Raw genomic sequence first — 16,009 nt, forward strand, 5'->3', positions numbered from 1 at the left:
CAGCTAATACCTGCCACTGATCCAATAAAGTTTGCAAAACGATACTGTGAGCTGAAGTATCCGGTGTTTGCAAACTCCAGGAACCTATACCTGGAGAGAACTTTGAAGATCCCAGAAGAACTCCAGCAATACACCTCTGACCAAATCAAACAAAGAGGCTGGTTCTTCCTGGAGATAAACCTGACTGAGGTCAATGCATCTTGGGTTAGAGAATTCTACTGCAATTACTTCAAAACCTCCCTAGATGTAGTGAACCTTAGAGGAAAGCAGATTCTGGTCACTGAAGAGGCCATTGAAGATGTTCTGAAGCTTCTGCCTAAAACTGATCAACTGGATGGTTATCAGAAAGCTGAGGAAGATATGCGCTTCATGACGTTTGATTGGGATGCAGTCAAGGCCCGGATAGCCCTTGACCCGACCGTTCCTTGGATTATGGGTCAGAACACCACCATGCCAAAGGGAATCAAGCGGATTTACCTGAATGACGAGGCTCGGCTATGGCATCAGATACTTATTAACTTCATTATGCCGAGTACTCACGAGACTGAGATACCAGCCGCTATGATCACCCTCCTATGGTGTGTGATGGAGGGTAAGGACCTGTACCTGCCACGCTTTATCTGGTACCACATGGCCAGGGTCCACGTCCGAGGTACTCTTCCCTTTCCCTATTTGATTACACAGCTAGGCCGTCGAGCTGACGTGCCTTGGGAGGATGCTGATGAGAAGCCACCTACTACAGAATGCAAGAAGATTATCCCTCACAGCAGGAACTTTCTGGTTTTGGGCTACAGACGTCTACTCCTCACTGCTACTGCTGACACAGCCACACCATCTGCCGACCCCTCTTCTTCCACAGCAACCCCTGCCACCACCACTGCACCTCCACCTGCCCCAGAGCCCATCTATCATCTAGTGCACCGCCTGTTTCGATGGCTTGACCAGATGGAGAGTCGCAACAAGTGACGCTATAAGCACCTGAAGCTGTTGATACGATCTGGCGATATCCCCTCCGAGCCTGACACACCATCCGAGGCATCTGAGGAGGAGGCGGATGCTCACGAGGCAGAGACCTATCCACTGAGCGAGGCAGAGCAGGCAGGCACCCAGCAGGCAGCATCACATCAGGAGGCTCCGCCTCAGATTCAGGCTGTAGACCCAGAGATCCCCATTCAGTCAGCACCTCCTCTGCAGCAGGCTGATCCTCCGACCACCACCACAAAGACCCCAGCTACCCACCCTTCCAGTGATGACACCCCTTCACACCCTGCTTGAGTGAGCATCGGGGACGATGCTACATTTTAAGTGTGGGGAGGTCGCCATCTCTGGCGTTCTTTTTTTTTGGTGAACTACTACATACTCTTTTATTTATTTTGCTACTTTTCTGTATTTTTCTCTTTATTTTTATTTTTATTTTCTCAGCACTTATATATATTGCTATTTTTATGTATTTATTCTATGTTGCATTTTTAGTTCATATTTTAGCCATTTAGTTTAGTAGCAATTCTAACTTATTAGTTATAGAAATTGTGGATTAATTAGTATAGTTTACCCATTTTTAGCATAAGATAGCTTAGTTTAAATTGAAAATATAAAAAAGGAAGTAAACTAGGACTTGAACATAATAGAAACAATCCACACACCTTGTATATATAGCATTACATGTTAGTTAGTTAACAACATTTCATCAAGGAGAAACACTAGAACTTTAAAGCCATCTTAAGTTTTACATTGAGAATAATGGGAATTTTTAACTAAACCTGCATGACATACATAAGTGATAAATGATTTTTGAGCTAGAGAATACACAGCCTGTGAGTTTTGAGCTTAATTGTATGGTTACATTCAAACCATAATATTTTATTCCTGTGTGTTCCACCCTTCTTTTTTATTCTGATGTTCTTTACTTTGTTTTAATCTATATGTCCGATTATAGAATAGAAATACATACCAAGAGAGTGATTGAGGCCATTATTTGATTTTAGCTCACTTATCCCAAAATAACCTACCTTTCACATCACCCTTGTTAGCCCCCTTGAGCCTTTAAATCCCTTTTTTCTATAAACCACATTACTAGCCTTAAGCAGAAAAACAAAATAAAAATCCCAAGTTGAATCCTTGGTTAGCTTAAGATAGAAATTGTGTATGATTTACATATGGGATACCTATTGAGAACATGGATGATAAAAACAAAAAGGTAGAAAAGTTGAAAAGAATAAAATAATTCAAATAAAAATTTTGGGACGCATGCTCATGTGAAATCAAAATAATTGAATTACCATGTGTATTAAAAAAAAGTATTATTTTTCAATAGTTGAATAAAGGGGACACAAAAGGATTCACCAAACGTGAAATAAAGCAATGCACATGGGATAAAAATAATAAATATTGAAACATGAGCATGTGACATCAAAAGTGGAAAAATATGAGAAAATAGGTAAAGAAGCTTTGCTTTACAAAGTATGTGTGTTAGGTGAGATCTTAGACTAATTAAGGATTCACTTATTAGCTCACTTAGCCTTATACATATATCCTTACCTTTACCTTGGCCCCATTACAACCTTAACTAAAGACCTCATGATTTTTGGTATGTCTATATTCTATAATTGTTGATTGGTTAGATGAAAAACAAAGTTATAGAAAGTAAGGATAAAAATAAGAATAGAGTGATTAACCCAATAAACACTGAGTGACTAGAGAGTAAACATAAAATCCAGTGAGGGTTCAATAGCTCATTAACATATATCTCTGTTGAAATTATTAATTGTCTTGTAAGTTTATAAAATATTTTTCTCTCCCATTTCAATTGTAAAGGCACTTTATCAATTATCTAAGGTTTGGCTATATATATATATATATATATGACTCCTTGAGAATGTGAATTAGTTCAACTACATGCAAGCTTTATATACAAGTGAATAAAAAATTAGAATTGCATGATGCATGATGCATTTAGGTAGTTGCATTTAGATTAGATTGCATTGCATGACATTCCACCACTTCAACCTAACATTACTCTTGAACTTAGCATGAGGACATGCTATTGTTTAGGTGTGGGGAGGTTGATAAACCTATATTTTATGATATATTTTGTGCTTAGTTTGAGTGATTTATTCAATCCTTCACCCACTTATTCATATTAATTGCATGGTTTTACTTTCCCTTCCTTATTATGTGATGTATGTGAAAAACATGTTTCCTATACTTTAAAATTAATTATTTTAATTACCTTTATTTCCATTCGATGCCGTGATTAGTGTGTTGAGTAGTTTCAGATCTTCTAAGGCAGGAATGACTTAAAGGATGGAAAGGAAACATACAAAAATGGAAGGAAAACACAAAACGGAGTTTTTAGAGAAACTGGCATCCACGCGATCGCATGGGCGACGCGGACGCATGCCAAGCGCGAAGAAGCAACGACGCGGCCACATGACTGACGCGACCGCACGCCTTAAGCAGAACACATATGACGCGGTCGCATGACTGACGCGACCGCGTGACAAGGAAAACTCCGAATGATATAACAACCCGAATTTTTTAAAATTAAATTTTATGTTTTAAATTTAAAAATAAAATTTAATTTAATTATGACTTATTCTATTATTTTGAATTATCTATCAAAAACTATATTGATAGTTACAGTTTAAATTGATTTTTATAAATTTTTATTATTATTATTATTATTATTATTATTAGGAAAGTTTCCAACGAAATCATTTGATAATAAAAGGAAAAGAAACATGGCTTAATGTACATGTATATATGTATAACGATGACACATGTTCTCTTTCATTTAATTAAACCATGACACCTAATCTTATTACTAAGCAAATCCCCTTTTCTAATTATAAAGCACCATCAGCCATCTCATTAGCTAAACTTATTACTCAATGAATAATTTCCTTGTTCCTTTCTTCACCGAACTCAGAAGAAAGAAAATAAGAAAAGCAGAGACCGAATGTTGCACGAAGGAATTGTAACCCCACTCAAATTTTCGATTTCGATTTCTTGCGATCCGTAACTCCAATAAAAAATCTAATCCGATAAAAATGTTAGTATCCTCTTTCTCTACACGTTGACGTCACTTTTGATCCGGTAGAAGTTGATGGTGACGTAGCTCCTCTTCTCCTTAAGTTCGGCTAACTGGAGTTTTAGGAAGCACAGACGATTTCTGATGCTTTTTCCTTCAGCAGCTCGATCAGAAAGCTTCTTCGGAGCTTCTGTTGTTTTGATTTCGTACGGAGGTATGGAATTTTATTTTGAAATTAACTGTTTTAAACTTTGAATGCCATGGAAGTCTAGTGGGTATTTGTAGATAATTTAAGATTGTTTGGAATGACTGAATTTGATGAATATGTATTTGATTTCTTGATTGAAAAGAGGTTGAAAATAGTTCAGCTGGGACTCGAAAAGGGTGGCTAAGCCCGAGTTTTAGGGGAAGTGCTGCCAAAATTTTATAAAATCTGAGGTTTTATTTGAAAAGTTATTTTAAAAGATTTGGTTTTGAAAAATTAAATTATTTAAAATATATTTAGTTAAGAAAAGATTTATTCTATTTTAAAGTTTGATTTATTAAGAAAAATATAATGTTTTAAACCCAATCTTTTAAGGAGAGATTTTGTTTTAAGTAAAGATTTGAGCTCGGTTTATTAAGAAAAGGAATCTCTGCCATAGGAGAGCAAAGAACAAGGATTTAAAGAATATATTAATTAATGAAGTGTCTGCCACAGGAGAGCAGATGTGACATTGTTTGGGTCTTAGTGCCAAATGTAAAGTGGAGACGCTCACACACTGAGAACTGTTTTCCAGATGTACGCTTATTGATTTGGAAAGTCACACTGATGTGGCCTAGCCGTACGACTTAAAGTCACACTGATGCGGCCTGGCCGTACGACTTATAAGCACACTGATGCATCTGGAAAACTATATCTGGGACTTGTTCCCGGGTAATGTCGGGAGCGGGTAGGCAACCGACACATGAGCTCATGGCCTGCGTTAGGGATAGACATGCATCATGTTGTTTGCACATTTACATTTGATTGCGCTTGCTTGTTTTATTACTTTGTGATTGTATTGTTTGTCTTGTTGTGACTTGCTTGTGCATTGAATTGAATCTCTTGCTTGCACTATTTGTTTGTGAGTGTATTAAATTGATTACGAGTTGACTTTTGACTGAGGATTAACTATGTGCCTGAGAGACAGAAAATGTGACTAGTTTTATATTTAAGTTTTGTTTTGAGTTTAGAAATTTAAAGAAAAGTAATTATTTATCTAAAGTAGAAATAAAATTATTTCCAAAGGGTTAACAAAATAGTTTTACTAAGTAAGTTAATTATTTGCATTAAATTCATTACTTTTACGGCATTCCCATTCCCTACTGAGAACGTGTGGTTTGTTCTCACCCCAAAATCTTCCACCCTTTCAGTGACACAGGTTCGAAGATTCAGTTAGAAGATGCAGACGACTAGTAGATTAACTTGTGATTCCTGTTATTTTTATAGAGTTCCCTCGCCCTTGTTGCTTTAAGTTTTATTTTATCCAGAGCGATAGGTATTGTATTTGAGTTTTATATTGAATTCATTTGTATAGCATTTACTATTATTAATAATTGTGTGATTTTAATTACTACAAATAATTTTCTGGTATTTTCTTATAAACTGAAACACGATATCAACCTAAAGGCTCAATATTAAATAGTAAATAAGGAGAACAAGTTAGTAACTGCTTACTTTTGGTACGATCATGACGTGCTAAAGGTTAGGGTGTTACATTATGGTATCAGAGCAGTTCGTTCCTATTAGAGCCTTAGGAATGGACTGATTATGCTTCACTGCATACTCTGAGTGTCTGTCATGTAATAGGACTTGTCCTAATGACAAGAGTTTGAGTTTTGAGATGCATGACTGTCTGTGATTAATGCTGTTAGCTTATCATTGCATACCTCATGGTAATAAGTCTGGCCAACTTAATGCTAATGATTTATGTATATGAGAGTACTAACGGGTTATCATAGACGCAATAGAAGTAATAAGTAACGTAAATTGCGTGGTTTGGGAACGTTAGAAGTTAAGTTTAGGGGTTAGCTCCGTTTCAACGCATAATCCTTATTCGTGCTAATGTGAATCTCTTCCTTGGTTGTTTGCCGTAAGACTTTTTGTTTCAAACTTCTTTCATCAGATATGGTTTCTTTCACATTTGCAAACTAAACATGCCACACCTCTCTATTTCTTTTCTTTGATATTTTTGAAAATTGAGTTGATATGAATCTTTTCCATCTTATATCAATTTTCGAGGACGAAAATTTTTGTAAGGTGGGTAGAATATAACAATCCAAATTTTTAAAATTAAATTTTATGTTTTGAATTTAAGAATAAAATTTAATTTAATTATGACTTATTCTATTATTTTGAATTATCTATCAGAAACTATATTGATAGTTACAGTTTAAATTAATTTTTATAAATTTTTATAAATTTTTATTATTATTATTATTATTATTATTATTATTATTATTATTATTAGGAAAGTTTCCAACGAAATCATTTGATAATAAAAGGAAAAGAAACATGGCTTAATGTACATGTATATATGTATAACGATGACACATGTTCTCTTTCATTTAATTAAACCATGACACCTAATCTTATTACTAAGCAAATCCCCTTTTCTAATTATAAAGCACCATCAGCCACCTCATTAGCTAAACTTATTACTCAATGAATAATTTCCTTGTTCCTTTCTTCACCGAACTCAGAAGAAAGAAAATAAGAAAAGCAGAGACCGAATGTTGCATGAAGGAACTGTAACCCCACTCAAATTTTCGATTTCGATTTCTTGCGATCTGTAACTCTAATAAAAAATTTAATCTGATAAAAATGTTTGTATCCTTTTTCTCTACACGTTGACGTTACTTTTGATCCGGTAGAAGTTGATGGTGACGTAGCTCCTCTTCTCCTTGAGTTCGGCTAACTGGAGTTTTAGGAAGCACAGACGATTTCTGATGCTTTTTCCTTCAGCAGTTCGATCAGAAAGCTTCTTCGGAGCTTCTGTTGTTTTGATTTCGTACGGAGGTATGGGATTTTATTTTGAAATTAACTGTTTTAAACTATGAATACCATGGAAGTCTAGTGGGTATTTGTAAATAATTTAAGATTGTTTGGAATGACTGAATTTGATGAATATGTATTTGATTTCTTGATTGAAAAGAGGTTGAAAATAGTTCAGCTGGGACTCGAAAAGGGTGGCTAAGCCCGAGTTTTAGGGGAAGTGCTGCCAAAATTTTATAAAATCTGAGGTTTTATTTGAAAAGTTATTTTAAAAGATTTGGTTTTGAAAAATTAAATTATTTAAAATATATTTAGTTAAGAAAAGATTTATTCTATTTTAAAGTTTGATTTATTAAGAAAAATATAATGTTTTAAACCCAATCTTTTAAGGAGAGATTTTGTTTTAAGTAAAGATTTGAGCTCGGTTTATTAAGAAAAGGAATCTCTGCCATAGGAGAGCAGAGAACAAGGATTTAAAGAATATATTAATTAATGAAGTGTCTGCCACAGGAGAGCAGATGTGACATTGTTTGGGCCTTAGTGCCAAATGTAAAGTGGGGACGCCCACACACTGAGAACTGTTTTCCAGATGTACGCTTATTGATTTGGAAAGTCACACTGATGCGGCCTAGCCGTACGACTTAAAGTCACACTGATGCGGCCTGGCCGTACGACTTATAAGCACACTGATGCATCTGGAAAACCATATCTGGGACTTGTGCCCGGGTAATGTCGGGAGCGGGTAGGCAACCGACACATGAGCTCATGGCCTGCGTTAGGGATAGACATGCATCATGTTGTTTGCACATTTACATTTGATTGCGCTTGCTTGTTTTATTACTTTGTGATTGTATTGTTTGTCTTGTTGTGACTTGCTTGTGCATTGAATTGAATCTCTTGCTTGCACTATTTGTTTGTGAGTGTATTAAAGTGATTACGAGTTTACTTTTGACTGAGGATTAACTATGTGCCTGAGAGACAGAAAATGTGACTAGTTTTATATTTAAGTTTTGTTTTGAGTTTAGAAATTTAAAGAAAAGTAATTATTTATCTAAAGTAGAAATAAAAGTATTTCCAAAGGGTTAACAAAATAGTTTTACTAAGTAAGTTAATTATTTGCATTAAATTCATTACTTTTACGGCATTCCCATTCCCTACTGAGAACGTGTGGTTTGTTCTCACCCCCAAAATCTTCCACCCTTTCAGTGACACAGGTTCGAAGATTCAGTTAGAAGATGCAGACGACTAGTAGATTAACTTGTGATTCCTGTTATTTTTATAGAGTTCCCTCGCCCTTGTTGCTTTAAGTTTTATTTTATCCAGAGGGATAGGTATTGTATTTGAGTTTTATATTGAATTCATTTGTATAGCATTTACTATTATTAATAATTGTGTGATTTTAATTACTACAAATAATTTTCTGGTATTTTCTTATAAACTGAAACGCAATATCGACCTAAAGGCTCAATATTAAATAGTAAATAAGGAGAACAGGTTAGTAACTCCTTACTTTTGGTACGATCATGACGTGCTAAAGGTTAGGGTGTTACAAATGACGCGACCGCGTGACAGAGGCCACGCACCAGAAATTACTGAAAACGCTCCCAGCGAATTCTGAAGCCCTTTTTAGCCCAAATCCAAGTCCAGAAGGCATAGACCAGAGGTTATGAAGTGAGGGAATGCATCTGTTCAAGGAGAGTCTCCACTTTAGTTAGTTTTCATGATTTAGATTTAGTTGAGAGAGAGGTTCTCTCCTCTTTCTTCTCTCTTTAGAATTAGGATTTAGAATTAGGATTTTATTCGCTTTCAGGATTATCTCTTTATCAGGTTCAATACTCCTTTTTATTTACTTTTGCAATTTAATCTATGAATTCTTCCATGTTACAGATTACTCTTTTGAATTAATGTTATTTGAGGTATTTCAGTTTATTATTGCTTTTCTTTTTTTTACATTATTGTTATTCCCATCTGAAGGCATTTTTATTCCAGTAGATTTACTTTTCTCCCTTTTGGTCTTGGTTAAGAAATCAGTAACTCAGGAGTTATCAAACTCAAACATGATTGATAATTGTTATCTTTGTTAATTAAATTGAACTTCAATAATCCCAATCTTTTCTTAGGAAATAATTAGGATTCGAAGATCAAACCAATTAATCCCTTGACCTTCCTTTATCTTAGTAAAGGTTAACAAAGTGGAATTAAGATTCAATTCTCATCATCATTGATAAGGATAGCTAGGATAGGACCTCTAATTTATCATACCTTGCCAAAAGTTTATTTACAGTCATTTATTTATTTTACTTGCCATTTAAATTACTTGTTCTTCATTTACTTTAATTGCTAATTAAACTATTCACTCCTCATTCTCAAAACCCCAATTTACAATCTCCATAACCAATAATAAGAACATACTTCCCTGCAGTTCCTTGAGAAGACGACCCGAGGTTTAAATACTCGGTTATCAATTTTAAAGGGGTTTGTTACTTGTGACAACCAAAACGTTTGCACGAAGGGATTTCTGTTGGTTTAGAATCTATATCTACAACGCGACTATTTTTATAAAATTCTTTACCACCATAAAATCCCAACGTCAATATAACCATGAAATTTAGGCTCAAAACTCACATGCTTATGTGTTCTTAACTCAAAAATCATGTTCTAAAATAAATTCTTCAAGCAAGTTCACATAAAAAAAATTTTTAATTGGTAAGGTGCCCTAAAAATAGTTTTTTGGAAGAGAAATCATCACCCTAACCAAGTAGTCCTAACATAAAAAAATGGTAAAATATGTACAAATTCTAACTAACAAGCAACCTATCATGCAATACAACAATTAACTAACAAAGAAAATTAAGAATTAGTGTTGAAAATGGAAGTGGTTACCTACGGAGGTTAGTTGGACGACCTCCCCACACTTAGAAATTTGCACCGTCCTCGGTGCATGCAAAGAAGAGAAAGGTGGATGGGTTGCTACAACTGATGAGTTTCTTCAAAAGGTCGTGCGGAGGAACTTGTTTGTTGCCCTAATAAGCTTTTCCTTTCCCTCTCGATGGCCAGCCTAAAAAGAGAGAAAAAGAAAGAAGTTAAGCCTACAACAAAGATGTCAAAGCAAATAGAACATAGGCGGATGCTAATGCCAAATAAGAGTAAGGTTCTCCACTTGCATGGTAGCTACAACATGTGAGTGAGAAAGCAATGTAAGCAAAGGGAATATCACTAACACTGGATGCGAGAGTAAAGTCAAAGCATGAAGAGCACTCGGAAGCATCAAGTTCAAGCAAGAATTGACACAAACAAGATTAGTGATAAGCATGAGAGCATTTGGTCCCATCCTAACTCAATGATATTGAGGTACAAAAATAAAGAATAATGAGTTAGGAAGGACTAAAGTACTAGTCTGTGTGTGGAATAAATATTACAATTAATGCTAAACAAGTCACGAAGCACCATAACAATGCAAGAAATTCTCAATATTTGAGTATGAGAATTCAACACCAATGTTAAAATAAGAAACTTAGAAAAGAAAATAAGAACAAGTTATAAAAACAAAATTAAAATGCAATAAATGAAAGCATGCAAATGCAATAAATAAAAGAAGATGAAAATAAGAAAAATAAGAAATGAAATTTTGAAGAGAGGGAGAAGAAGCAAGTACGAAAGGAAGAAGAGAGAAGAAGAAATGAGAGAAGAAAGAAGAAGGAAAGAAGAAGGAGAGAAGAAGGAAAGAAGAAGAAAGAAGAAAGAAGAAGAAAAGAAGAGAAGAAGGGAAAAGAAAACAGGGCAAAAACAGGGGAAACAAGGCGCGGAGGTGACACGCACGCTTCATCCACGCGTACGCGTGGGAAGCAAGGAAAGTCATCTCACGCGTGCGCGTCGTCTACGCCTGCGCGTGGAAAGCAGAAAACAGAGGGGACGCGTACGCGTCAGCTACGCATACGCATGAGGCTAAAGTGTGCTTTTCGCACAAAACACACACAACTCCAGCGCAACTCTTTGGTTTTTGTACTGGGAGTTGCAAAATCAGCATACGACGCGTGCGCGTCGGCCACGCTCACGCGTGGCGCGCACCCTTTTTTTTAATATATATATATATATATATATATATATATATATATATATATATATATATATATATATATATATATATATATATATATATATATATATAGAAGAAGGAATAGAAACAGAGCACTCTCTTAACCTATATGCATTCTAAATCAACCAAAATTCAAATTTAACAAAAATCTTTTTGGTCTTTGAAAAATTTTCAAGTACAATACAAACACAACTTACACTTCAAGCAAAACACAATTCAACAACAACTACTCTACAACTTAAGGCATAAATCTAATCAAACAAACTAGCAACCAAAACACTAAAATAAGAATATGCAAAGAAGAAAACTACTTACTACCTAACAATGGCAACTCAATTCATTCATTGATTATATATATAAGAGAATGGAAAGAGTTTACCATGGTGGGGTGTCTCCCACCTAGCACTTTTATTTATTGTCCTTAAGTTGGACAATTGGGAAGCTCCTTATCAAGGTGGTTTGTGCTTGAATTCATCTTGAAACTTCCACCAATGCTTGGTCTTCAAGTAAGCTCCAAACTTCAAAATCAATGGCACCAAGCTTTGATGAAGTTCCACACAAGCTAAGGGCTCCCAAAGTTGATCTTCATATATTCCCAGATCCCAAATCTTATTTCTATGCCTATCTTCAAGTTAATCAACACAATTTCAATTGGGTGAGAAACACATAGAATTCTCCTTGGGGTACCAATTTCTCCTCCTAAACCCATACAAATTAGCATTCCTCCAACCATGGTACCTATGCCTTGAGGGTTCAACCTTAATGAGCCTAACATCAAATTGACAACCACTAACACAACTTCCTCTTACTCTTCAATCCACAAAGAGCTCTAAGTTGACCATCCATTTCAATCAAACCATATTCAAGTGAGAAAGTAAACTTTAGGGATAGGAATTTACCCACTTGAATGTTGTGTTGGATGGTAACTTAGGAAGGAGTGGTCCCAATGATCTTGCAAGTTCCACTCCCTTGTGCTCTTCCTTGACTACCTCTACCTCTTGACAAGCTTTTTCAATTTCAATTCCTTGCTCACCAACTTCTTCTATACACCTCTCATTGCTCAAACCATGTGTCGGAAGTTGTGCACGGTCCTCCTTGTCAGCAATTTCATAACACAATGAGGGAGGTTCATCAATTCCAAAAGACACATTGGTTGGTGTGGAATCATCTTCAATGATGGAGTTTGCTTCTTGCTCAACCTCCTCCTCTTGGTAGCTTTCTTCCAATTCAATCTCTTCTTCATTGCTTGCCAAGGGTATGGAAAGTGAGGTATCTTCTTCTTTAATCTCTATGTCAAGCCCAATGGGAGAGGATTCAATTGTATATAGAAACTCATCAATGATTGAATCCATCTCATGATCAACCTCTTCAAAGTCTTCAACCATGATATGCCTTGGAGGTTCTACACCCTCCTCAATATCAATATCAAGCTTCTTGGAAGAGGGCTCTCTAATACTACATTCCCATGGACTTCCAACATCTCCTAGGTCTTCAACCACTTCTTTCAGCTCAATTGTCTCTACTCCCTCCCCTTGTTGCGATTCTTGCCTCAACTCCTCTTCTTCACCTTGAAGCTCCAAATTTACTCCCTCACTATGCTCCTTGATTGCCTATCTACATTCAACAATGGGAGTGCCTTGATCGTATAGGCTTAGGCGGGAGGAGACCATGTTGCTAACGGCTTCCGCCACGATAGCAATCACGGCTTCTAGCTTCTTGAACTCTTTTTGCGTCTCCTCTTGCCTTTGGATGTAAGAACTAATATCTCTTTGTTGTTCTATCATGAAGGCATGGAGAGATTCATCTATGGGAGGTGGTGTGGGAAGAGAGGATTCATTGTTTGGGAAAAAGGGCTCATAATTGGAAGGTGGTCTATCTTGGTAAGGGTATGAAGATGGTGTATATGGAGGTGGTTCTTAGGAGTAGTTGTGTTGAAATTGTGGTGGCTCTATATATGGTTCATACGGCTCATAGGGTGGTTGGTATGGTGGGTAAGGATTAGGGTCATATGGAGGTATTTGGTAGTATGGGGCTTGTGAGTATGGTAGTTCAAAATTATGTTGAGGAGGTGGTTAATAGGCATATGGTGGTGGTTGTTGACAACCACAATGAGGGTCACCACATCCATTAGATTGATATGCATTAGGAGTGGAATTATACCTAAAAGAGATCGGCGAAGGTTGTTGCTACGAAGAGTGATTAATTCCTTGAGGCTCCTCCCATCTTTGATTGTTCCATCCTTGATGCATGTTGTCATGTAGTTCTCATTTCCTAAAACATAATTTGAGCCAAACTCACAGCCAAAGGGATGAGAATTCATAGTAGCAAATAAAAACAAAAGCTAACAAAAATAAGCAATAAAGTCCTAAACCTAACAAAAACTAACCAACAAGAAAAACACAAACATATTCACATATTCACAATAGCCAATAATATAACACCATTGCAATTCCCCAGCAACGGTGCCAAAAATTTGATATAAGAATTATTGTCGGTCAAGAAATTTCTCTCAATAAAAAAGGAATTTCTTCGTTGTAAGCATAGTTCCAAACCAACTAATAATTCTCAATCAAATTTTAAATATTTTGGTTGTCACAAATACAAACCCCAATAAGAATTAACCGAAGTATTCAAACCTCGGGTCGTCTCACAAGGAATTGCAATGAAGTGATCAATTATTGGCTATGAAGGGGCAAGGGGGTTTGATTTGCAATTTGACAAGAAAATATAAAATCAAGAAAGTAAATGACAAGAACTAATAAAGAAAGGGAAAGGACTCTTGACTAGGCATAGGAATTGAGATCACCCATCCTTGTCTACAAATCATGTATTGACAATTATGAGGGACCAACCCATTTAGTATACTTCTATGCTTGAAATACGTACAATATCTACCTCAAGGCTTGAAGTACGTCAAATAGGCTTGATCAACATCAATCCATAAGTCCTAACCTAGCTACTAATTGACTTAGTAGTAGGCTAGTGTCAATGGTTATCAAATTGACCACTAAGGGTTCTCAAATCACCAAATCAATGAGACCCAATGACTCAAGGTCACCTAATTTCCTTAGCATAGGCCAAGAGTAAAGAAAACTACTCTAAAACTAGAGAAAGCATTTTAACAAACACCTAGTGTGCAATAAAAGTAAACATCACAAAATGCAAGAATTAATGGAACCCATAACTAACACAAACAAGAAATCAACAATAGCAACTAAGATGAACATAAAGAGACAAGGAAATATAAAATTACATTGAAAGAAAATTGAAATCAACAAGAGTTCATCAAACATAAAAGAGAGCAAAATAAAGGGAATGACAAGTAAAACTAAGAAGAATAAAGATGTAACAACAAAAAATTAAAAGGAAAAACTAAATCAAAACAAGAATTAAAAGTTGGATCTAAGAGAATTTGACCTAAACTACCCTAAATTCTAAAGAAAAGGGAGAGATTCTCTCTCTAGAATTCTAACTATAACATGATGAAAACTACACTATAATTGCTCCCCTCCCCCACAATCCCTTGCCATCCTTGGATTCAAAAGCATCAGAAATAAGTTGGATTTGGGCCTCCTTGAGCTCATAAATCGCCCCCAGTGTTTTGCCTTTAAGTGAGTCACGTGACCAACATCACGTGTGCGCGTGAATGACGCGTGCGCGGCGCTAGATGATTCTCTGGTCACGCGTGCGCGTCACTGGCGAATCTCCTTCTCACGCATACGCATGGGTGACGCGTGCACGTGGCTTTCAGTTCAGCAAATCCCCATTTCTTCATGAATTCTCCATTTTTGCATGCTTTTTCTTCATTCCTTCAACTCAATATTTGCCTTCTAATCATGAAATCACTTAACAAACATATCAAGACATCGAATGGAATTAAAATGAATTAAAATTAGCAATTGAAAGGCTTAAAAAGCATATTTTTACTCTTAAGCTCAAATTAGGAGAAATTCACAAAACATGCTATTTCATTGAATAAATGTGAGAAAAGATGATAAAATCCCCTAAATTTAACACAAGATAAACCACAAAATTGGGGTTTTATCAGATCCGTGAGAGGATTCTGGCATTGCAGTATCCATCGCTGGAGGTGGCATCATCGTCGAAGTAGTGGACTGCTGAGCGGATGGAGGTGGTGGAGGAGTCCACTCTGGTGAAGCAGCCGGACAATTTCTTGGTGGTGGGGATGGCACAGCAGAATGAGCTACGTAGTTGGGGTTAGGGACGATGATGAACGGTTGATCCTATGTACCCATTTTCTGTGACGTCCCAGGGGTAGTCAGAGTAAAGGACAATAACTAAAAAGTTCTAGGGGTAGCAATAGACACCCTCTCTCTCTACTCCAACCACGAGGCCAATTTGTGACACTTGTCATTATGTCTTGAAAGAGCATACTAATTAACACTAGCCAAAAAAAATATAATAGCAAAAATATGTGCCCAAAATCATAAACACAAAAGAATTTTCACAACAAAAGACTTTTAGGATTAGCCCCAAATAATGCAACAACTAAGTAGGACTGTAGGAACAAAACTCGATAAAATTCAAAGACACTTCAAAAATCAGTGGCCCCAACCCAAATCACAACCTACAACTTAAATCCTACAATAAAAACACCTCAAGATAAAATCCTAATGCTTGCAGATATGAAGAGTTTTCTAAATCTAAACCACCTCTAACAAGGTTAAATGGAGTTCATATTCAAAAAGTAAAGTAGGAAGAGTTTTCTAAATCAAAACTATTTATAACAATGTGATGCCAGGGCATTTTGGCCAGTTTCACTGACCTTTTCTTTACTGTTTTAGGATAGTTTCATGCATTTTCTTAGTAAATAAGCAAGTTTTGGGTAGAAATACACTTACATCTT

The 16,009-nt window shown here is 36.1% G+C and overlaps 2 long non-coding RNA genes across 2 annotated transcripts; both read left to right on the top strand.

The window, feature by feature from the left end:
- Positions 1-4,138: 4,138 nt before the first annotated feature.
- LOC140176541 (uncharacterized) lies at positions 4,139-5,622 on the top strand. The gene is made up of 2 exons (XR_011868156.1): positions 4,139-4,244; positions 5,426-5,622. It is a non-coding gene; the product is annotated as an uncharacterized lncRNA (long non-coding RNA).
- Positions 5,623-6,917: 1,295 nt separating this feature from the next.
- On the top strand, positions 6,918-8,449 carry LOC140176542 (uncharacterized). Its single transcript, XR_011868157.1, has 2 exons — positions 6,918-7,070; positions 8,253-8,449. It is a non-coding gene; the product is annotated as an uncharacterized lncRNA (long non-coding RNA).
- Positions 8,450-16,009: the final 7,560 nt, after the last annotated feature.

The sequence above is a fragment of the Arachis hypogaea genome, chromosome 11, assembly GCF_003086295.3.
Source record: "Arachis hypogaea cultivar Tifrunner chromosome 11, arahy.Tifrunner.gnm2.J5K5, whole genome shotgun sequence".
NCBI lineage: Eukaryota > Viridiplantae > Streptophyta > Magnoliopsida > Fabales > Fabaceae > Arachis > Arachis hypogaea.